Source organism: Glossina fuscipes, unplaced genomic scaffold, assembly GCF_014805625.2.
Source record: "Glossina fuscipes isolate IAEA_lab_2018 unplaced genomic scaffold, Yale_Gfus_2 174, whole genome shotgun sequence".
Lineage (NCBI taxonomy): Eukaryota > Metazoa > Arthropoda > Insecta > Diptera > Glossinidae > Glossina > Glossina fuscipes.
This window is the reverse complement of record NW_023998517.1, coordinates 1,500,600-1,526,624: the sequence shown is the minus strand read 5'-3', so window position 1 is coordinate 1,526,624 and position 26,025 is coordinate 1,500,600. Positions and strand designations below refer to the sequence as shown.

At 33.3% G+C, this 26,025-nt stretch overlaps 1 protein-coding gene and 1 long non-coding RNA gene across 4 annotated transcripts in view; one reads left to right on the top strand and one right to left on the bottom strand.

The window, feature by feature from the left end:
- Positions 1-26,025, top strand: part of LOC119641699 (homeotic protein ultrabithorax) — a 183,409-nt gene that overhangs the window by 58,221 nt on the left and 99,163 nt on the right. The gene's annotated exons all lie outside the window — the stretch shown is intronic.
- The window catches only part of LOC119641701, a 219,114-nt gene that overhangs the window by 98,796 nt on the left and 94,293 nt on the right, over positions 1-26,025 (bottom strand). Inside the window, exon 3 of the long non-coding RNA XR_005247876.1 lies at positions 25,609-25,724. This is a non-coding gene — a long non-coding RNA (uncharacterized LOC119641701). The remainder of the gene's footprint in view (positions 1-25,608; positions 25,725-26,025) is intronic.

Sequence of the window (26,025 nt, the reverse complement as noted above, 5' to 3'; positions counted from 1 at the left end):
TCATAATAAAAGGATAGGAAAACAGAGATGAAATGACTTTAGTTAATTTGCGTTGTTGTTGATATTTCTGATTATGTTTATGTTGAGGGTATATATATATATATAAGTGTATTCTTAAAGTCTTCATCACCATAATGCTGATAATTATTGTAATCAGCAATATATTTACATAAAAATATAAGCAAGGATTTGAAACTTGCGTCTATCCATAACTATAAATAAAGCGTTACATCGCTGTTGGAGTCTAAAAACACGGTCATGCCTATCATTAAATACCACCCTTTTTTAAAAATTAGGCCTTTTATAGAAAGCGGTCGAAAAAGTGATCCGATCCGAACGATTTTCAATAGTGTACATCCTCAGAACCCTTGCGCTATACGTGGTGCAAGGTACAAAAAGCTTTTTTGTCAGTACTTTTTGGATGGAAGAAAAGACAATACAAAAATAATATTCGACCCAAGTTTAAGTAGGAAACAAAAGTGCTATTCTTGAAAAGATTCAAAAATTGGCGAAACCCTAGCCATTCTCGCAAGGCATATTTTGAACGTGAAGCAGTCTGCTACAAGCAGACAGACAGTGCATTTCCAGAGCTTGAAAAATGTTTTTCAGGTAACGATCCTCTTTGCCAATATCGTAGGAAGTTCACAATATTTATTAGGAAAGTTTACACTGGTATAATTTTGTAATACTGTAGAGAACAGAGAACGTACCGAACGTTTGCCTTCCCTCTCTTCCAGAAATCTTAACGAAGAATTTACTTTTGCGAAAAACACGCATTGGTCGACGGATCCTATCGACAAATGTACAAGGCGCTTCATCAAAAAAACTAACAGCATGTACAAAAGTACTCTACACAAGGTGACACCTATGACTTACTCAATGAAAAAAAAGCGCAGAATTGCAATGAATTTTCGTTGCCTTCCCGTGATCAAAACATGAGGTTATATCGGTTTCATAATTTAATTTGTTATAACAGCACCACAGACCGCGCACACTATACGCAACCCTCATCACCGGGGAATGATGACTCGCTTCGGTCTGGTTTGCCCTTTTATTTCATGTGAAAGCCCGAATTGTTAAATAAAGCGGGGGACGTACGTACAGGGATTTATGTTTAAAATGGCTATCATTCGCTTGCAAGTGTGAAACTGCGATGTAACAGTGAAAACTAAAAATTACTTCGATCGACAATCCACCTAAAAATGTTGCTCATTTAGTGGGCATGCCAGTTTTGTTACAAGTCTCACCTACGTTTGCGTTTTTCTTCGTTTATGTCACTGCTAATTGTTTGCTCTCTTAACTTTTAGTGCAATGCGACAAGTGAGTGTTATGCCTAATTGGTAGCAATTGTTTGACTAGTACGACCGTGGAACTATTTTTATGCCCTACACTGCTTGTCAGTCCGTCTGTCGCAACGTATTTCGGTTCAAAGACGAATGCTATTGAAAATAGTTCGCAAGCGACCATTTTTTTGACTATTTCCCATATAACCGCTTATTTTTAAAATTCGATATATGAATAAGTGTAGGCCGGCGTAGAGTACTTATGGATCAGTGGTTTATTTCGAGCGTTGCTATTGGTAGGGTCCACGCTTTTCGTCACTGAAAACTCCAAAATAGATTGCAGTGCTTGTAACTGAGCTTCAACATCAACCAAAACATATTTAGTTAAATCAGAACATGGAAAGATATTTTTAGTTAAGCCTCACAACAGGATTTTGTAAAAAGTATCTTTTAACTTTCATTGGTATTTTCAATAGTATAAAACAATATCCCATGCTCCTGCAACTTGCGCCAAGTGTAGAATAATTCATATGCTTCTAGTTTTGACACAGAAAGACCTGCAAAGGTTTTTTGTAATATCTTTAACGTTCCCATAAACAAATCATTCATAGCGCGTACGTTGAAGTAAAGTACAAAATAAAAGGCAAATTCCTCTCAACATAACACAACAACACTAATAACAATATGGGCCAAGAGAAACCATTCGGAGTAAATAAATAATACCAAGCGATAACGGCTGTAATCAATTTCAATCCAAGCAAAAAAAAAAGAAAATTTTTTTTCTTTATGTACGTGAATCGGTTCGTCTAAGTACACAAATACTTAAATTTTTATATGTTTATGCTCTTTTGAACAAAATTTATTGTTGTTCTGATTACTGTTTTTAATATCAAAATAATCAATTTTTGTTTATTGTTTAAGTGGCGCTAGACAGAAAAATAATATAAACATTTATGATTATTTTGCTTTTAAATAAATAAACAAATAATAATAATTTTTTTTTCGTCCAGACTTCAAATATAAATTTCAAAAATTAGTTTCACAAAAATAAAAATCTATTTAGTTTTTCATAGTATTTGTTAAAGTTAAAAAGGAAACTCTTACTCTGTCTCTCTCTCTCTCTCTCTCTCTTTCTCTCTGTAATGCATGCACGTAAGCGTTCGTTGAATTTGAGTCTGAAAAAGGTCAGCATTTCAATCGTTGCAATTAAGCAATTACAACAATGTTAGAACGTCATCCGACCGGTAGACAGCATTTAACACTTTCCGCAACTTTTAGTTAGCTGAAATCATGCACGTACACATACACGCACACAAACATGTATCCACGTATGCTTAGGCATACGTATTCATTGCAAGACAGCAAATATCATTGTGCAAAAAGTTTTATTTCCATAAAACGAACTTTGTACAAGTGTTTAGTTCCTTTTGCGATGTTCCGCTTACAAAAAGGTGAAAATAGAATTACATAATGGAATAAATGCCTAAAAATGGGATATAGTATGAAAGTTAATATAAAGTCGATGGCTTTTTTCCTAATCAGGCTTGTGCGAGATTAACTTTCTGCGCGGAATGGCCAAATATTTACAACCTTTTTTATATATATTGCATAATTAATGAGTATTTTAAATGTGTATCATATTCTCGGACAAATGAAGAATTTATGGATGTGTGGAAAGTGGTTTGAAATAAAAGATATTAGTCGAATAAATCTCGTTGCAAGTTCAGTCTGCGGGGACGTCTTCTCCCTTAGCGTTTCCAAAAGTCGGGGAAGTATACGGTTGGATGCCACCATTAATTAAGACCATTTCGTGACTTACTTTTAACGGAATTTGGACGACTTGAGGGGATGAGCGGCATCAAGCCAAGAGTTTGACATATCACACGAAATTTGACGAAAGAACCGAAGAACGCTCTTAAAGAGAAACTCTATCGACGCTAGTGTTCGAAGCTAGTGTTCTTTCATTTGTACTCGTCGCTTGCGCTCCGTTTTAAGCGTTTCGCTCCCTAATTAGAGTTTTAATGGATTCGTACTTTTACAAACTTGCATAAGCCTAGCGTTAACTGCTAATCTGGCTTTCATGATAACTCCTCAAATTTTTGGGCTCTCGTGAGAATACACTTGTATATGTTATCGCAGACCTTGAAAAAGAATCCTATCTTCTTCTGCAAACTGTTTTTCAAAATAAGAAAACAAAACCGAACAAAACGCTTAGTGTGGCACCCGTTTAAGATCTTAATCTTAGGTTTTAACGATTATTAAAGCAAAATTCTTTTATTGATTTTCCACCAGTTTTCAGTTAGCGCCCAATTACCCAGTTTTTTACTGACACGCACACGCACACACATCCATATCAGTCAGTATATATGCTTGAAATCGTTTATATACCAAAATTTATGTAAGGCAAAGAACAAGTGAACGAATAAACCGGCATATATTTTTGTATATATATATATGCATATATATGCGTATATATATACAGAGACTAATACACAAAGAGTACGTACTTGTAGAGGGTTAACAAAGATTTACATAAAAACGATTTTCGCAAATTCAGCAGATGAAAGCGTATAAATTTGATTTGATTTATGGCATTTCTCTGGGTTGTGCCCAAATATCTGTCGGTATTTAGTGTTAGTGTTACGACTGGTATTCGAAAAGCATACGCACACTTTGGCATTTGTCAAGGTACCGAAAAAGGAAACACAAACATATCTACCCATATATATATGTAGAAAAATAAAGACCCATTTATCGCATAGACTTTTACACTTTCACCTACATATACATAGACAAATAAAATATGTATACATATATAAAGGAAAGAGAAAATAAAAGCCACAGTAAAATCCCGATTTCAGCTGGTTATAAAAAAAGTAGAATAAAAAAGTCTAAAAAATATATAATAACTCGCTCTACATATATATACATATATTTACATATATATGTCGTTTTTTTAAGGAAAATCAACAGCGGCAACTAAGAGACATCATATCTGCTATGCTTGTCTCTCAATGCTTTTCCTTTAGAATTAAAAAAAGTTTTTTGTGGCCCTACGATGCGTAGCAAGAGAAAAAAAAGGTCGGTCTTAACTTATGCAGCACAAGCGAACAAGCAATGACAACAAAATCAACCTGCTGTGACAAAATACCAAAAAAATATTTTTTTGTCATCCTCTTAATATCCATATTTTATAGTAATTTTACTGAATAGATTTTACGTAAATCAATAAACGAAGTTCATAATGCTCGAGGCTCATAAATGGGCTTAACTAGAGAAAGTGAACGGTTGCTTTGAGTGCTTTTTCTGTTTTAACGAGATCCGATACCGCGACGAGTTTTCGAGCTGACTCGCAAAACAACGCTTCCCCTATGTCTATAAAAGATGTGAACGCGAATTGCACAGCTTTTATAATTAGAAACGTAGCAAGGTGCACAAAAAAACGATCAAATTCCTTTTCGTCAGTTTGACCTTGGAGAAGTGATAAGAAGTGTAAAGGAATGTTATTTCCCCTACAATTAAAATCTGGGAGTTAAGGGAGAGCCCGCTTGCGAATTACTAATTATTCCCGTGTAAATTACTCCTGCCAAAGAAAAAGCGTTTATTTAGCAATGCTACTCGAACATGAACAGGCGGAATAAAATAAGAAAAGGTGCTGCAGCCAAGAACGGGAAGACATGATAACATCGTTTCTTTTGCAGCTGAGAGTAAGAGGAACGAAAATTCTCCTCATCACGAATCACGAAGGATGCAAAAGGGAAAAACGACCTTCCCTCCGTGATCTGAATCTATAGAGGCAACATGTATAGATGATGTTCCTAGCATTAGTTACTGCTACAGTGAACGACAGGAAATGAGCGACATCCCTGGTTACAATTCTCGTTCATTTAGGTACCGATATTTCCAAAAACCCTGTATCTGTGTAACTATAGATAGAATGCAATTTGTACGTCTTTAGCATGGAATACCCAGCTGCTTGGGAATATACATTAACTGTCCAAAGACAAAACGATTAAATTAAACTGACACTTCAAACAATACGAAATTATGAAAATTAGGCGTGGTCGACTATAGCTTTATAGAAATTCGTTAAAAGGCGATATCGGAAATAATTGAAATTTGCATGGGTTCTAAAAAAACCATACAAAGCTTGATGCCTTATATGTTACCTACAAATGGTCACTAGAGTGCAATTGTAATAAGTAAGAAAGTAAGCAATATATCCAATGCTTGACTATATAACTATCACAATCTTCCGTTTCTATTGTATATCATTTCATAGCTTATCTCAAACAATTATATACACATATATATATATATATACATATATATAAAAAGTATTTAACTGTAATTTTGTTATTGTTGTTGTTGTTGTTTTCAAATTAACGGGTGTGAATTTGCTGCTTAATAAAATCATTATATTTAGTATCTATCTACTGTTTTCATCTTTCTACTATGCTTTGATATCTCTGTGTATATGTTTATATGCATATATATATATACAAGCATATATATGTAACCTTAAAAACTGCCTGAATCAAAATATCATTCACCCAAATTTTATTCCAAACATTTATCATACTCATGCATATGGTTTTATTCATGCTTATGTACATGTATATAAATATACCATGCTATACACTTTCGTACGCTGCTCTTCAGAGAGAGAGCCATTAAAAAAAATTTTTTTTTTAGACACTTTATATAATGTGTTCGTTAAACAGCAAAGAAGAAAAACAAAAACAGAACGAACTCTAATGTCAATGTATCCCTATATGTGCGTCATTTTTTTTTTTTTTTTCTTCAACACTAAAGATACACCGAAAAAAATGTACTCCAACTTGGACTGAAGAGGAATACATTATGAGAATTAATCAAATATCTCTTATTATTCAACTTGGAAAGCTAGCATTTAACGGAATTATTTTGTGTAACAGAAGATAACCCGCTGCATGTATTCGTCTTTTCTTTTTCTTTTGATTGAAAAAAATTTTAATTCCCTGATGTGAATTATGAAATTTATTAATTGTGCTAGCATTAATAGGCCGCTTGGGAAGATTTTCAGCTTTTGCTCATGGCCCTAAGCAGTCGAACATGCCCTAAGTATATATTAAATTTGACGACAAGCGATACTCACTACCTTCAGGAGGTCTTTGTTATCTCAATACGACTTTTGCAAAAACACATATAAAAGTTTTCAAAACGTTTGTTAAAACATTACGAGTTAACCTGACTCACTAAACTTAGACGACGTTCCAACTGTTTATTTGGGATTCTCAAAGTTTAATCAAGTATGGAAAGTTGACAGGCGAACACTTACGTTATAAGGATATATGCAACTTACGCCAATCTAAGATAAATAAATGCTTTTTGCGGCATCATTGATACGAGTATCTGGGGCTGCACAAAGAAAAATACTGTAAGATTAACCAAATCGCTTTTTCCACTTGTACGTACAGATGCACTAAATACTTTAACACCGAGCAGGAAAATCTCGTGATCGTTAGAGGTGAAAAAAGAGGAGGAAATTGAAACAAAACTCAAGAATGAAAATTAGATAGAGTCACCCAGATAAGTAAATAACGATTTTCGCGAACATGGGATTTACATAAGATAACGTAAAGAAGAACAAGTGTAAACGCTATAGTGTAAGCGCTATAGACCACGGCCCACCCTGCAGTACTATATACGAAATGTGGTCGAAAATGTGGTCCTACCCGAACAGCGTTCATTCTTGGGCCAACCGTCAGTGAATCAAATTTCATCAAAATATCTCAAAAACTGTGATTTGTTGGTTAAACACAAGAATACGCACGAACGGACGGACAAACTTCAATCGATCGAGGAAGTGACTTCGAAATGTGGGTCTGCTGAAATCCTTCTGAATATATCCACACAAACTTAGTATAGCCATGCACCAAATATGATGGAGGGTATAAAACTTACTTAGAAGAAACTATACGGTATGTTCAGATTTATATAGTTAAAAAAAAATTTCAATAACTAGAATGAACAAAAGTTTGATTCTCCCCTTGCTAAATATCTATAAAAGTTTAATTACAGAAATCTTTATAAGGGCACACAGACTTTGGATTTGACGGCGAACAACGCTTTATTAAATTTGCGACTTAATTTCAACAATTCGTAATCGAATTTATTCATTCAAGACCCTATAAAGTACTATATAAATGATTGAAATCCATTTGTTCAGAAGAAGTTCAATGTGTATATGACATGCGTAAAGAAGAAATTACTACTCAATTAGGGTTAATTTGGGGAAAATTTATAGAGATATGTGCAGAGAACTGGATTATGGTATTAACAGTTCGAGAGATACTCCCATGCGTTCATTTTTTCTTTTCGGAGACCTACAACAAAAATCGAAGAAATAATTATCAAAGCCAGTGTAGCCATCTTGAATTTATCGCCATCATTGAAGGGCGGGAACACTTTCACGTTTTTCATGATGAAAATTCGCTTTTGGCAGAGCATACGTATTATAGTATGATCTACTGGTATGAGTTAGCCTTGTCGAGTGATTATGAAAACTAGTTTGATACCGTGACGAATATACTCCCCGTTCAATTTCATAGCCCAAGTTTGGAACTCACTCACACTAGCCTAAAGAATAACACCGTTTCTGCTATCTTAATTTGCATGGTCCTAAGACAGACAGTTATGTTAAAAATTTAAAAATATATTTTTCTATAAAATGATACCCTGCGGAATCTTCAAACACTCAACCGTATGAAGGCAGTTTTTTCCGCAATGAACAGTGTGAAGAATTTCGCAGAGAACAATGTGAAGAATTTCAGCCTCGACTTGCAGCCGTATCATGATAAAAGCAAACAAAATAACACGTTCTTCTCATTTCGTGGGTGTTTCCAGTCAGCCTTTTTTCTTTAAGTAAAAACTTTTTTCTTTGAGCGGAAAACCTTCTTCTTGCTTTATTTTTGCTACGGACAAAGTTGACTGGACAAGAACTGATTTTACAGCCAGAGAATCAAATATTAAATTACCGATGTCTTCTACATATGGATTTCATGATACAATCAAAGGCAGCATTCCGCCCAAGTCTATTTCAGACCGAAACCGGAATGATATTCCGAATATCCTAATTAGACGCAGGTTAATATACGAAAGTACTTAGGTTCCTAGAACCATTAAATGTCACTAAGCAAAGCACATGACGCAATCCATCTTATCATCAATATGAGCTTTGCCAGATAAGAACGGAGTTTTAAACGCCTATTAAATTATGTTCGACTACCCTTCGGACCTATTGAGACGTCTTCTAGACGATTGGTTAGACGAATTTCCTAAAAACTTGTTACAAACATGATAAGAGATTTTATTTAGTCCTCAGCCAGCCTGTGCACAAACTCTCTGCTTGACGTTGCGCATATGATAAAAATGTAAGTATAACCTTTTATTAATGTCTACAAGAGATGGGTAAGAACGTTAAACACTAATTTTTTCAGTGTAAACAAAGCTTTTTTTTTTGATTACGAAAACTTTTACTCGAAACATTAATCCTTTTATAGTTCAAATGATCATAACAAGCACTTAGACTTATAACGCCATCTCTTAACAATCGAGAAAGAATTGCAATAATAATAAGAAACTTTTTGAAATCATCTCATATGAAATTTTCCCTAAAAAATATTAAGCCTTTAAGAAGTCAAAATGCAGATATCAACTTTATTCATAATAAAGTTTTTTCATCTCTTTAACACAATTAAGTGTAAACGAGCTCAATATTTTTTGTTTTTTCTTCTTTTCGACTACATAACAAATATTAAGTTAAGTGTATAAGGCTCGATTAAAAGTCACACACGAATTGATTTTTGTTTTTTCGTTTCTTCTTTTAAACGAACGAAAGAAAAATTTATTAATTCTACTCACAACACATGGATAAACGATGTCTTCATTATTATTATTATTTTTGAACAATTTAAAGAAGAGACAAGACAAGAAGAAGATTTTAATATAATATAACCCGTAAAGCAAAGGAATACAGTCTCACTCGTTGTTGTTAGATCAAGACTCTACTCTGCAAGGCATTATAACGTAATAATATAAGGTCTCAAAAAATAAAAAATCACAGTAACAACAACAACAACGATTATAACAAGCATAACGAAAAAGTTTTTAGTAATCACGACAAAAACAAAAACTGTCAAAGACAAGACAATTGACATTGAAATTTTTGTTTTTTACTTTTTTCTTTGCTTTTACATATGGCATGGACATATATATTATAGTTGTTTTTTTTTTTTTTTAAGGATCCACATGAAAGTTTTAATCATTAAATATTCTACACGTGTTCGAAGAAATAGTGATGAAGCAGTGGTGTTTATGAGGTGTCGTTATTTCGCTTTAATTGTTTAATAAAAAAAACAATTAAATTGTGGTTTAATTTGAACATTACTTTAAATTTGTCTAAAAAATTATGAGCCTATTGCATATTCTGCTTCTTCTTCTTCTTCTTGTTCTTCTTCTATTCGTTAAATCAACAACTTCGCTCTGTTGTGTAAAAAATGTTCAATACGACCGACCATAAAATTGTTTATCTATTTTTAATGAAATAGTTTTTCTTAATTCAGTTATATACCAACGGCAACATAAAAACTCAGAGTTTAGCCTAATATATGTGAGTGGGTGGGTGTGTGTACACCTAAAAATAATTTCAATTTCAATTCAATTCAATTTGCATGTTTGTAAAGAGCGCAATATTTTTTAGACTATCTATAATTCATATATATTTTTATTTACATTACGTAATAATATATGATGACCGATCGACCAAAACACGCAAGAGGTTGAAGAACTTTTGGATGCATGAAAATGAATCCACAGCCAGAGGGAGTGAATAATAATAGAAATAATAATGAAGAACCACTCCTTTGAACCTAAACTTCTGCAACAGCTGAGAAAAAGATTACTTTTTGGCAAGTTGATGAACACATAAGCAAAGGAGAAGAAAGATGAAGAAGTAAAGTTAAAAAAGGAAACAGAGAGGTGGAAAAGGGAGAGACCGAGAGAGAGACAGAGCGAGAGAGAGAGGACATAAATCTATAGCATATAAAGCAAAGCAAACAACCTTGCTGGTCTTTTGAATTCCCAATGGAATGACCCACATTTGTCTCTATAAAGCTTTTATGTCATGATAAAGTGGCAATAAATGACTGCTTTATGTTGCTGAACTTTTATTCTTTCTTTACTCTTTCAACCCGCATTCGCATTTCAAAAAACATTTCAGAAAAATCGACATCCTCTCGTCTCTTATCATCATATCACCTAAGCTTTTATATAAATTTCTTCTTCAATTTTTTCGACTTCATTTCATTATCTATTCACACATTTATTTATTTGTCGAATATTCTCTCATTTTTGTGGAGATTTTTAACCAAAAAAGAAAAGCAAAAAAAAAAAAATTAAAAGTTGTATTTCCTTAATGTTATGTAAAATAAATTTTCGGGAGTTTTCTTTTTCTCACAATTTTCTTTTCACTAATTTCCCTTGAACGGCCACTGATAAAAGAGCAATATAATGTTGTTATTGTTTTCTCTTTATGCGGTAGAATTTATGGCTGCGTGTAGTAAAATACTTGGTAAAGCTATAAATTCTGCAACCCTACATGCATAAAGCATACGAGCAAATTGTACATATACAATGATATAAAAGAAATAAATAAATAAATAAATAAATAAGAAAGTCGTAGTCGCCTTAAAGTGAACCTTCAGTATTCAATAACATCATGTACAGCACATGTAAGAACAATTTTGCAATTTTGTAAACGAATCAAGGCCAATTTGGCCTTCAAAAGATCCTTACGGACAGGCTGCATTCTAAATTTAACTCATTATCTATTCTTTTGCTTTCATTGTAAATAATTGTTATCTGGCCATCATTGTCGTTAATCGTAGGCGAGTTTCATTTATTTCCTGAGTAGGCGGTTAACGACCATAGAACATCTCCATCTTTGCTCTTTAATTGAAGCATATGTGCAAATCTATTCGGAATATTACGCTCGTATATACGGCATTCTATTAAAACTTTGGCGACTTTAGAACAAGATGAGGTAAAGGGCTCCATGTATGAATGCAAAACGATTGTGAGTGGACGGATGTGAACGAAAAATATATGTAAATTATATACTATTTACATAAGAAATTGTTTTCTATGTGCAGTTTTCACCTTTAAGTCTTAGATCTGCTCACCTTAGGTATTTAAGAACTAAAGATCTTGCTTTATATTCCAATTTGAGTGCGTGTGCACTATGTGGCTACACACGAAGACAGCCTCGCATAATTAAATTAAGATAGCGAAGATAGCCCAGCCCAAGCCCTTGACGAAAATGGGCTAACTTCACGGCGGTATTAAATTGACCATGAATTTTGCGCTGATTAAGAGGTGTATATACTCTGTATAATATTTCCTTTTTAAGTTTACATCTAGGCAAGTATCTAGACGGACTAACATGCCGATCAGAAAAATACATATATACAATATGTATGCTCAACAGTAATATCGCTCTTTTTGTAGCAAACGATATGAAAAAATTAATTTATGGTTAGTAATCGGTGGTGGATATAAAAGTTCTTTGTGTGCCAGTAGCCGTATATTAAGAACATGCGCAAACTTTACACATAAAAAATAAAGCATTGTATTTCAAGACGCGACATAATAAATATTAATTTATTTTTGCATTAAATAAAAACGCCGCGACTTTATTAAAACAAAAATTCTACATTCTTTTAAATTATTTATTTAACACTTAAAAACCAAGAACAAGAAGAAGAATATAAAAAAAAAAAAGAAAAACAAGATATATTACATGAAACACGCAATAAATTAGCGGCGGTTATCAAAATTATATATATGTGCGTAGCCCATATTATCATACTTTTCAAGCACCAACTAATGGTATATTAATTTGTTTAGGCAAACTTTTCAAAGATTTTTGCTCGGTAAACTTTGTAAATTTATTTATTTTACTCATTATCATGAATATTTTAAATAGATGTCACTCAATATAATAATAATTAAGAAATTGCCGGTTTTTCTTTATGAATTACTTGCACACAAATAAAAGCTAGTTTGATTGTGTGTTTTGTGTTAAAGATATGACATATGAAATGCCCGTAACGAAAAACGCCAAGTGCGAGTGAGTAAATAAAGTTGCAAACATGGTTTTCTCGTTCTATCTCATAAATAAATATGGCCGTCTCGCATGGGCATATAAATAAATTCGCCGCAAAACAACTAATTCATCTTCTCTAAAGCATGCAAAATGTTGCCAGCCAGACAATAAATCTTCTCTTAAATTTGTGAACACAAGAATGCATACAACTCAACCTGTTCGGTTGTAAAGTGGTTTGAGTGTGTTGCAAGTCGACTAATACTGGAATGAAACACAACATGTTGACAGCATAAAATGTTTATAAACTAAATTCTAGAAACAAGAGGAAATTTATTTAACTGATTGATTCCGGACAAAAATAAACAAAAAAGTTGAAAAACTAAAGAAAATAACAGGAAGAAGTAACAGGAGCAGGAAAAGTAAAGAAAAAGGCAAAAATATATTTTAAAAAAAAGTAAATAAATGAAAAGGTCTTCGGAGACTTCCATCTCTGCAAAGCTGGCTCAAAGATGGCTATATAGGGTTTTGGAAAATTCACTTATTAGAGATCTTCGCACGCGCTTAAAGCGGACAGAAACATTAATTTTAAGTCAAGAATAAATTGCCGTGTAATCCCTCACCTTGGAGAGATGAGTACACAGGGCTTTTGAGCTTTTTTCCGGCCTAGTCGAGGTTTTACGCATGAAGCAGGCGCCAAGAAACTGAAATTTTGCAATAATGAACAGTGAAGTGAATAATTAGAAAAATTGAGTGTAAGAACTCTTCTCTAGACTAAGAATCTTTCGATCGCCATATGAAAAATAATTCTAACACTTGCAAATGATTATACGATCACCAAGGTCAAAAAGTTCCAACAACAAATTACTTGAGTGCATTACTGCAGTGCATGGTATCCTAAGAAAATAATTTCATTGTGCTGTCTTTTAAGAAATAATTTTTTTTAAACCATTAATTAATTCCTGCTATGTCCGAAAAATTGTTAACTTTTTTTTTTTTGAAAATTTTAGACATTTAAAGGGCATTCATTTTCTAAATAAGTGCCTTTATAATGGATAAAATGGCTCCGCCTATCTTAGTATCAATTATTGCTACCTAAGGAGACACACGCACTACTTATGTGGATAATAGACGCAATAAATCCACTAGGACTAGTCTAGAAGAAGGACAAAAATTAAAGGGCAATGTTCTTCTTCCTGTTCGCCTTTTATAGACATAGAATTTTGTTCAGCCAGGTCGTATGTTTTAAAAAAATGAATGTGATGGAGTTACTTCAAAACATGATAAAGAAAACCAACCAAGCACCGACGGTTGAGAGATATCTTAATTGTTTGAAAACGTGCGCAGCAGCGAGAAAGAAGTAAGGAAGAGACCGCATAAAGTATATGTATTCCCGATCGGCACCAAATTCTAAACCGACGTAAGCATGTCCGTCTGTCTGCCTTTGTAATGTCTGTAGTAAATACGCCCCTCGTCGCAAATATGTGTCAATCGGTTTGAAATGTGCCATAAGAACTGAGGTTTCTTACACGCAAGTATTGAAATTGAAGCAAATCGATTAAAGGACAGGATCGCAATACAACATGGCCTGAAAACGCCTCTGTCTACAAAAATTAAAAAAATTTGGTTTGTTGATCGTTGCTCATATAATAAATGCAGCGATAAAAATTTGTATTTTTATTTTATGGGCGGTTCCACAGCACCTGTATAGTAATGGGATAAATCGGCTACGCCTACTCAATATTATCGAATGTTAAAATTGCACTATTTTATCGAAACGTTTGCAGCACCCAGAAGAAAGTTCAGAGACCACTGATTGTCAATTCATTATTGATCAGTATCAAACGATGATGGGTATAAAAAAAATTTTCTTACTTATTCAAATTCTCTATACAACTTTTTATAAATATGTTGAACTTGCGAAAATAAATATATATATGCAGCTGGTTATTCCAATTTAATCGAAACGAATATTAAGAAGTAATGAGAGATCTTGATTGCACTCTTTTTCATTCCTCTTTTATATCTAAAAATACCTATCTGTGTTAATCGTTTGCTTCCGTCGATCGAGAACTAAAACGTAACTAGTTTAGTTGGGGAGGATACCACGGTCTCTCTACAATTAAAGGTATCTCGAATTCCTTCAGCCGACTTTGTTTTTAAACCAAACACGGTGTATATGCGCACTATTATCGGTTCGCAATTTCATACATACATGACTACTTTTAATCACTCTGAGTCGTTCCACTATTGTACCTGTGCTTGCTCAACTACTACACTTATAACTTTAAACAGAGATATCCAATTATCTTACAAATGGGAATTTAAAGTGCGGGAGTAAAATTATGCAGATACACAAAAGGAGGGCAGGTAGAGCTGTCCAAGATAAGGTAATTTAGAAATCGTTATTGTAAAAACTTAAACAGTCTTAGACTTAGATATCGCTGAACATAAGGGTTTAGTATTTCTAAAAACTTTTTGGATAAGATACAAGCTTAATGTATTAATATTGTGAACATGGTTAACGGATATTAAATGGAAGTTTTCTAATGCGTTCCAAAAACAAAAAAAAAAAACATTTAAAAGCAAAATAATGACAATGCCATGTCTCTCCATTTCGCCTGAGTCATTTTAGCTCTATCCACAGACCTGCAATAAAACATTAGGTTATATTTCCCAAGATAAGGTACAGAGTTACATTTCATTGTAGGCAAAAGTTAATTTATTTATATTTTCAATCTTTTAGTAATTTTCACTCCTTCACGCATTAGTTTAAACTTTCAGATGTAAAGTAATTTTTCTACACAACATTATTTAGCTAAATACCAGCACATTTGCTACTCTAATGCCTATGCATTTGAGCAGAATAGGATTTTTGTATTGTCTTTTGTCACATGTTCATTATTATAAATCATGACCTTTATTCGCTACACTTACCCATTGACACACCATTGCAATGGTGTGTCAAATAGCTAAAGTTATATATATTGAAAAGAGACAGAATAACGATACATGTGGCAATAGCTCAAATGAGAAAACAAACAAAACTACTTGAGAGAAAAAAAAAAACAAAAGAAGGTTGGGTTACCGCCATCATTCATCCTATATGCCATAACATTCTATAACATTTTAGAGTATGTAACTTACAGCCGGTTTAGCAGAAATGCACGCACATACATCTGTCTAAACAAAAACTCTCTGACTCTCTCTCAACTTTAAAGTAAATTCTCACTCATTTTGAAAGAAAGGTGCTCTTGTCTCGCTCTCTTTTATTACGGCGGCTCTCTCTCGCGCCATTAGAAAAGAGACTTGAGGAATTTTTCGTTTTAGTTATTAAGTAATGCTAACTCAAAACTTGAATGTCGTCAGCTTTAGAAATGCGAGAAAAATGATTGACAGCAAATTAATCTGACTAAATGATCGAAGTTCTAAGAAGTATTTTAACTATAATTGAAAGTGAAGACATTTTTGTTTACTTACGAATATATCTATAATACTTATGGCTTAGTTTTACTCCCGAATTAATAAGCGCGTCTTTCAAATATAAATGCTTAAGGAAAAAATGTTTGTAGTTTACAACACTTCTCGCCCTCAACTAAACATTATTTGTAATGATACTATTGTTACTGTTGTTGTTGCGTTATTTATGCTCTCACACTTTGCCACCATCGTTTATTTGACTTTTCTCTGATTTTAATGGCCGCTCTGAAGTGTTTATCGCTAGCACACAATATTTGTGCACAAGTGGCTACTTTTTTAATGCATTTATATATTCGTGTTTGTTGTTTGTTTGTATCCAACACAATTCAGTTTTCTCCACAAACACATGCAAGCGCATACTACGTAAAGTCATGCATTGTAATAAATAGTTGTTGTATAATAAATATTTTGTTATGTTTGCGGCGGAAGATGATTTTTCTTCGTCACGTTTTTTAGCATTCTGCATTTTATTTAGAGACGACTATCCTAAAACACCGTCGGCATTAAAAAAAAGCTCCATCTTTATATTTATTATGATAAATTATTTCATAGTAGTTTTATTTATTTGCTAATTCTTGTGCTTTTCGGGGCTGCTTGGTATTCAAATTTTTTGTATTACGTTTAAATTGTAATTAAGCTTGTCATAGAAAGCATAAGCAACTTTAAGGGACGTTAAATTGTATGTGTAGGTTATATAGATAGCAAGATTCTTCAGTCTCCTGTAATGAAATACCTATTGATCGGTCCCTTCATCTTGCTGCTATTAGTCCTACGCTGCTACCAAACTAAAAAAACGGACAACTGAGATTAAGCTTGAAAATCGAAATAACCGCAGAAAACACAACAAATTACATTTTCGCAGATACTGTTGTCAATAATTACAAACATGCTTAGAACATTTTAAAGCGTTTAGCACAAGGAATTATTAATGCCCTATTGCTCAAGAGGCTTAGCAATTTCTAAATGTGTTGCTTCCGAAAGAAAACATTACGACTGATCCCTGAAAATCAGTCTTTATTGTGTTAATTACCTTTAGAGTCACTAATTTCTTAGATAAAAAAATAGAGTAACTACTTGAAGAATACTGGCGCGACTATTTCAAGTAACGATTTCATATTCGCCTGAAAGCATTGAAACCGAACATGATTCGCGGCGATCAACTAAGAACACATTTAGAAAATACCTTTCTACTAATAATATAAACAGTCTTTAGAAGTCTCGCATCAGAAGGATACTTTCATCATATCGTATAAACAAATCGATTATAATCAAGAATAGTTTACGAAATCGAGAAAACTATTTCTAGAAATTACTTCGCCATGAGAAAATTCTTACTAAACTGTAATCTACTTATGTTCACCGCCGTCAGGCGTGAAGTTTAAATATGGAAAAAACCGAAAACTCTAAACAAAAGAAAATTATGAAATAACAAACGATTTAAATCATAATTTTTTTGACACGAGGAAGGTCATAGGGACCAATAAATATAAATGCGTTAGAAAAACCTTGAAAATATTTTGGTAATTTATGAAATATTTTTTAAAAAATAGTTTCCACATTTTTTATACGTAGATACATTAAAAAGTCCTCGAAAGCAATTATCGTCAGCTCTTAAAAAATCAAGGTCTTTAACTTGTAACGAGAAATGATTTCTTCTATGCTATTGGAAGCATATGGAAACATATGCTTCCAATGCTAGAGCATATGCTTAATTTGGTATTAAATGACAAAAATAAAATAAAAAAAAAGGAAAAAATGAAAAATCAACTCTTGAAAACTTTCCCAAATTATTTTTCTTTTGTGACAAAGCAAGAAAAGAAAAGCAAAGAAAAAAGGCAACATTTAACATTTTATGTTGAACTTCGTGCTTTTAGTTAAATTTACGACATTTTCCTGTTGAAATGTACAGAATTATCGTGGCTGCATGTACGTATCTCATTTGGGAGCGCACGAAAAGCTTGTCATGATTCGATCTTTTATTTATTTCTACAGTATAAACGACAAAAAACAAAAAAAAAAAAAAAAAAAAAGAAGAAGGAAAAAAGAAACATACAAACACAGTATAAATTGCCAGCCAACAGCCCGCACAACACAACGAAACTTAAACGACTACGACTATGAAAGAAACAGAAACAGCAGCCGCAGCCGCAGCAGCAGCAGCAACAGCAACAGCAATAGCAACAGTCGTCTGACAATTTAACCGAAACTAACCAGAAGTAAAATCCGTATAAAAGGAAAAAAGAAGCATATACAACAACTAGGAAGAGTTGCTTCGTCCATGTATGTGTAGGAAAAACAACACGACTAACTAACAAAATTCGTATTTCTTTAAAGGAGTTGATGCCCGTGCATTAGACTATATAGACCTTAACAATGTAACTTAAGTATATTCTCTTAAGCATATTGAACTTGTACGCTGGGTATAGTTCAAAACATGTTGCATGACCCTTGCTTTTGCGTTTCTACGTATTTTCTTTTCCTGAATTCATTTATACTCACTTCTATAAGGATAGACATACAAACTTATAGCTTGTAGAAGCAATACGATTGTGTTTGTTTTCTAATGATAACACAGCAACAGTCAGAATCAATCGTCGTCCGCTGTTTTCGTTACTTTGCAAAATATGTTAAATTGTTGCAGTAAATATTTTATGCGAATAAATGAATTTTATTTATTTATTTATTTATTTATTTTGTTTTTTGTGCATTTACTTTATTTATCTTTCGCGAGCATTCTATTTTAATTAGTAAAACACGTTGATATTAAATTTGAGTTAAGCGAACTCTTGAATGAATTGTTTAAAGACTGACTGCCCTACTCTTAGAGGAACCGTACATAAAAACTTTGAAATAGAAATGAGCGCAACATTGATTTTTGTCGAGTTTATGAAAAATGTCGGAGCAATGGTGTCTACCTATGATGGCGAATAGTATGGATTGCAAAAGGTCCAATAAAGAAAATTCAACAAATACAGGGTACATTTTCTGGAAGAAAGAGAAGAGTCACTAAAGCGGTTTCTTAAACTAATGATTTCAAAGAATATACTCAACCTTTTGATGGTTATTTGGATGATCGTAGAGGAGTGATGTCTTCAGCTTGGTACCAAGTAGCTTAATATCTTTTAGGGCTGCAATTCTCTCTCTTTTAGGTCTTCACGGAAGCCATTATTTGATACTAACTTGTTATCTATAAACCGCCTGGAGAGATAAAAGAACAGGCTATGGCGGACGGAAAGGTTGGAGAAGAACTAACTAAAGCTTCTTCCTCGTCTAACTTAACGACCTATATTGGTCATTGAGCCTGACTGCACAACGTGGTTTTAAAGTGAACCATGCCACGATGTCACCCTTTGTGATTTAAGAGGGGCAATGTATCTTCAACCCCGAGGCTGCGAAGATTCAGACTAATCGTGGGCACCCAACCTTCCGACCTATCAATGTTTTGCCTGTTTCAGTCTTTAGATTGAACTTTCTTAATGGCCTTGGCAATGTTTCTTTCACTTTTATTATTAATTATCTGTGGAATTTGGAGAGCAATACAGATGGGGGACTGTTGTTTTATTATTTTCCGTTCTTCAGCTTGGGTTTTTAAGCATTTAATTACTAAACGGTTATCAGGTTTTCAAGCATTTAACGGTATTGGAAAATGGTTATCAGAACTGACCTCAGCTGTCTGACCTGATAATCTGCGATCTAAACTAAACGCGTGCAGACATTGAAAGAGAGAAAAAAAAGAGTAAACAAAATTATGTAAAAGAAAAATTGCAATTTTTTATAAACTTATGACACCACGGCGGGAAAATGATGATCACAAATTCTATAGCGAGAATAGCATGAAATTATTATGATAACACTTTTTCACTTTCACTGTACCAGAAAACTGTCACACATTTGTAAGATAATGATATTATGAGTAAATATTCTCGCGCTACATAATTCAGTTGATTTAAGAAGACAACAATTTGTATGAGGTCCCCAGCGTATATGCATATATATGAATTGTTATAAATATAATTGAGTTGTGGCTGTTTATAGTCTTTTTTATGCTTTCTTATGTATTCATTACCGAAACGACGAAATGCGGGTTTCGGAAACGAAACAGAAATGATTTAAGAAGATAAATTGAATTCTCATGTTGAATATTTTTATTAAGAGATTAAACTGACTGGAAAGAACCGCAACAGCAACAGCAACAGCAACAACAGAAACGAGAAAAACATTTTTCTAAAGTTTAAACAAAAAACAAAATGTGTTTTTTTTTCCTTTTTAATAAGATTCTGTTGTTGATTTAGTCACGAAATAGTGGTTTCTTGTATGCAGGTATGTTTGAATATGTAGAAATATATATTTATAAATACACATATATATATATATATATATACATTATATATATACATTATATATATATATATACATTAACCCCAACTGTGACAATAGAGAGCAACAGCACGATCAAATAAGAACAACATTTGGTTTCAAACGTAACAACAAGACGAACAAAAACAACAACATTACAATCGAATCTGGCCAGTCATCAAGATTTTAAGGTAAAATACATTTGCACACATACAGACACGTAGCCATACAACATATGTTTTTTGTAAAGACACAAAAACTAACTCAACCCTCATATTAGACAAATACAATGAATTTGAAATGAAACGATCGTTCAAAACTCTACAAAACAATCTAATACTAAATATATAGGATTTTCGACGCCATATATGGTTATCGATTTCTGGGAGCGTAGCCTAGCAACTACGCTGCCTTAAGTGAAAGCAAACGAGATTCTTGTCTTCTCCGTTCTTTGAGAGGTTTTGAAGTGTAGGCTTAAAATTTCTGAACTCTCCTTTTCACAATTTCTTGACGTATGATAGGTTTCGTTAATGGCTCTGTGGAGTATAATTCTGCATCAACTTTGCCTTAAATAAATCAAATGGAATGCTTTTCTTCACGCGAGTAATTTCTATTCTTCTTCTTGTTCTTGGAGAGGATTTGAAGTGTAGACTTAAAGGTCATCAACTCTTTTCTCATAATTTCAACAAGGGGCAGCATTGATGTCAATTATGCTCTAAATTTCGCTATGGACTGTTTCTTTTGCGTACGATTCCCTGCGACTAGCTTCTATAACGTATCTCTTCAGTTTTTATTCGTATGTTTTGCCGATTGTCGAGTACGACGATCTGTTAACCTTCATCGAAATGAGTCCAAACGAAATGGTAAACCTTTATGGCGAATACCCTGTGTACATGCATTCTATTTGTATTGTATGTCTACATATTCTGCACACCTTCATGCAAGCAAATCACTTTATAGCATTCAAATGCTAAAATCACGAAATCCTAACTTTTTAACATCTTTCAAGTGGTTTCAGTTATGGCGTCGAATTGTTGGTGGGGTACTGCTGTATGCGGCGTTGCAATTCCCTATTCTTACTATGCATACATTTTATTCTACTGCTGTACGAAAGGTAGCGAATTTTTGCAATTTAAAGCATTTAACCAAGTTGACGACACTGTTTTGTTAGCCATGGCGTTTGTGTTTAATAAACAGGAAAAGAAAACATATTGTTCAGATTGAGAAGAACTTCCGATACTCGATATCTTAGACATGATTGGAACTCTTTTTTTTTCTTGAATTCAAAGCGTGTTAAACGTAGCTCAAGCGTTACCAAGTTCCGTCGGACATGAACATAATTACATTACGTTTTAGATCAAATTCTATTATAGAGGGAGAATTGGTGCCGCTGGTAGGAAACTTTCGAAGTTTTTATTCTTACAATATTGTTTATCTGCACTGGTGAATGACCTACGCTCTTTTCTAAGCGTCTTGCATGAACTTAAACCAAGTTGCTTTGCACTCAGCTCCCTATTTAGTTTAATACCAGATAAACAAATGTTCGCTGCTGCTGGCAACCTACTGAGTTAATGAATCGTACATTACTACATCGAATATTTCCGGTTTGCTTTAAGGATCTCGTAGCTAGAGTCGTGCCATCTTTCGCCCTTGCTCTATCGAAAAATACTAGGATGACAGTTATTTATCTCAATTTTTGTATGGCGAAAAGAATCAAGCACAACAAGTTTTGTGCGCAATAATTTTTTGAAAATGATAAAATATAAATAGTCGGCCAAGTGGATGTGGCTTGACCTACGTTGATCAAAGAAATATCCTTAAAAGATCTTTGATGAGTAATTTTTGGTGCTGCATAGTGGGAAATACTTTAAAAAATTTTCAGTGCAGTAATCCTTAAAAGGAAAATTATTTCATTTTAGCAGACCCTTACCCTCAGAATAATATGTTCTCTGATGATTTCTAGGTGCTTGAAGAGAACGTTCTAAATCTAAGCCATGTTGTTACCCATCCTTTGAACTTCATTTGATCCAAACAGAGTCTTATGATTTTCAGGCATATAGAACGTAATGTTAGGCTTATTTTTGATCCATTTTTGGAGAGTTACAAATGGCATGATAAGCCGGCACAGTTATCGCCCTGAGTATTGCTTACAAAAAAGCAAGCGAATGAAGCTCCATAGTACATAGAGTAAGCTGTACAAATAGCAATGAACCAAATTAACGTGAAGAGAGGCATGATATATATATATATATATATATATATACATATATAAAACTCCGTAAAAAGGAAATCGTTGCATTTAAAATGCAAACAGCTGAAAGCGGCAGCATGAGGCCTTCCAGCAACACCAAAAATACAATGACAACAACAGTTCTTTACTTTTTATACCTACTCACCAACAAAAAATGAAAAGAAAAAAAAAGAAATAAACAAAAAATCTATTAAAAAAATAAACCAACAATGGTGCTGTAGACCTTTGGAAAATCTAGGAAAAAGAGAGAAAAAGTCAGAGTGAATGTATAAAAAAAGTAAAAAAGAAAAAAAAAAAAAAACAAAAAAGTTAAAAAAATAAAACATTTTTGTTGCGAATACAAATGTTGGCATTGCATAACGAATGTTTGCTAAATGAGGCTAACTAAGCACCTATCGAGGTATGTATAAATCGCATATACATACTTACACACCAAGCGCGCACCATACTTACTACTTATGTATGCATTCAAAGGTGACTGCTATAGTTATACATTAAAGTCATACTTTGCTGACTATACTTGGTCGACAAAAAAAAAAAATACAACAAAACGCTTAATATATGCTTTACCTTACTTGTATGGTTTTTCTAAAACCCTTTCCTTGATTTCCTCTATACATATGCAATACAGAAATGGTACAAAAAAAAAAAAAAAATACAAAAAGAGAAATAAAACAAAAAACCTATACATATACGTATATATATATATACATTATTATACATATGTATATATGTACATCGCACACACCAAAAAAAAAACAAAAAGAAAAAAAAACTCATGTCTATTTCATTTATAAACGTTTGCATAATAAGTTTGTTTTAGTTTAACTTTTTTTTCTTCTTTTTTGCTTACTAAGCTTCACTAACGGTTTCACATTTGCAAACAAGACTTTTCTATGCTTTTCTACAGTACGAAATTTGTGAAGTTCGCCTTGGTCTCAAAAGTAAATACATTTTATCTAATAGTCTTTGACATGCAGTTTGTTTTTTCCATTTAAAAAAAAATTCTGTTTTTTTTTTCTTTTATTATTATTTAAAGCTTCAGTGATGGCGGTGGTGGTAGTGGTAGTGGTGGTGGTGGTGGTGGTGGTGGTGGTGGTGGTGGTGGCCTGTTTCTCTGTCTGTTGGTTATTTTTTCTCTCTCTTTTACAGTTTTTATGTGACTGATTTTAATCTAATGACGTACATAAAACAAACTCTAACAGTATGACAAAATTCGTGAAAAATCTGATAACAACGGCTTTAAAGGTTTGTCTAATGTCCACATTGTCAAGTTAGCAAAGTTTTTTCTCCTTTCGATTCACTTCAAAACATTTCTCTTTCTTGGCTATATTGCATGTTAGTCATTTAGTGGAGGCCATTAATTAAATTTTATTATATAAAATTTACAAAAAAAAACGCAAAAAAAAAAAAATAAATGCAAAGAAAAACCAGAGCAGAAGTTGAGGTGTTTAGAATATATTGACTTTTCCTTATCACGATACCTTTTTCTTAAATGGTTAATTGGTCTTTTGTGTATTGCAATATATAAACTTTACATAATTGAGTGAATTGTTAAATTTAGAAGCAAGTGATTTTATAGTTTGCTTTCTTTCCTTTTTCAGCTGATCAAGTGAAAAGTTCACTGATTGTTGCGAATTTCCATATTAAGTCCTCCACTTTTTTCAAAAACATGTAACGGATTCATGAGATTTGGTGAACTAATACAAAACTATTTTAAACGTTACCCCCGTTAGCTTTTGTAACTGGTTTCTTTGTTTTTTTTTGTTATCATGGGCCACTTATAGTAGGAGGATTGTTCGCAACATCCAGAAGGACTTGAGATAGATCTTTATTTTTGTGTACCTGACGATTCAGAATCACTTCCAATCAATCTAAGCTTGTCTGTCCGTCCGTCCGTCCTGTATTCTTGCGTTCAACCTAAAGGTCGCTATTTTTGGGATCCTACGATGAAGTTTGCCGTCCACAAGGTCTAATGCTGTTGAAAATGATTTAGATCGGACTTTTCTTCACTTTTTCGTTCACGTCCCATATAAAATCTTATTTTAAAAAGGGCTTATATCAATAATAGTGGAGTAATGTAGAGTACCACTTCCCATACAAAGTTGTGCAGTGTATTTAATCATAGGCAGCGGTTCAATATAGTACTTGTACCTGTTCCTTCTTACGTTTACTCATACATATTCCAAGTTCTCATACAACGTCTTATTTTAAAAAGCGATTATAGGAATAATGGTACTCGGTGAAGAGGTGTAGGGTATATAATAAGGGCCCTGATCTCATAAATTGTTTTTACTTTTGTTTTAATTTAAATATGCTTAGTGAACGTCAACTAGCACCTTATGTTGTGATGGATCACTACTCTTAAGAGGAAAGAATGCATTTTCTTGTCAAGTTTGCTGAATTTGGCATTCTGGGATCATAATAACACTTCCCAAATGTCAATTTTGTTATGGAAAGGCATTGTTAAGTCACGAAACCATAAAAAAAAGCTTATGACTTTTTTGATGCCACTCAAAATACGTCCTCAAGACTTTATATTCTACATTCCTGAATTATTAATTTGTTCTAATTGCGTAGAGTTTTTCAACAAAATGTCAGGGACGTAATGACCGACACCGGCGGAGTAAATTTCTTTGCATATATAGTTTGTGGAACCTTTTCTAGAGTATTAACATAATTCAGAAATTTGCAGTCGTTGTAGCGAGCTACTATGAAAGAGGCGTAGCGTCCTATATGCCCTGACTGATCGATCTTAATAAATATAAAAAAGTAATAATAACACAGGTCTTGAGTAGCGACCTGATTTAAAAAATGAACTTTTTGAGGCCAATAAAGCGTTCTGGACATCGCCATGTAAGAGAAGAGGAACAAGTTTGCAGGAAGAGAGTTCTTCAGACAGCGCTCATTACCCCTTAAAAAATATTCAAATTTTGTTTTCTTTTTGTTTGGACTGAGTGCTACAAGCATTGATAGCCAGCATGACCTATGTACGTGTTTGATAAGAGCACATATTAAAGGGGCCACTAGCTCTACGCAGTGTACTAGTTTTTGAAAAGCGCTTTGAATAACTAGAAAGGATTTAAATAACTTACTTTGTAACAATCTTCAGCAAAATTCACAGCAAAGTCTGGATACTTTTAATGTGCTTGTTGACTTCGCCAAGCATTTTTGTAATGGATGTCGGGAAGAGCGCCGGCAGAAGAAGAATCTAGAACGGAAGATAAAAATAAGATTTTTCTTTACTACTGTAGAGTTTTTTATATATAGTGTTGTATGAGTTTGCAAAAGGGTTTATAATGAACGCATCGCATAACTTTTTCGAACGAAGATCACGGCCTTTTCGCATCGAGAACCGCACGGCCTATGCAAAAGTTTATCGAGCAATGTTGCTTGTGGAAGCACTACATCGTAATGCCTTGAATAAGGACATATGTGTGATCTTCAGTGTCATCTATGCTTATAGCTGGCGATGCTTTACAAAATATGAAGTGTTGGCTAGCCTAGCATGT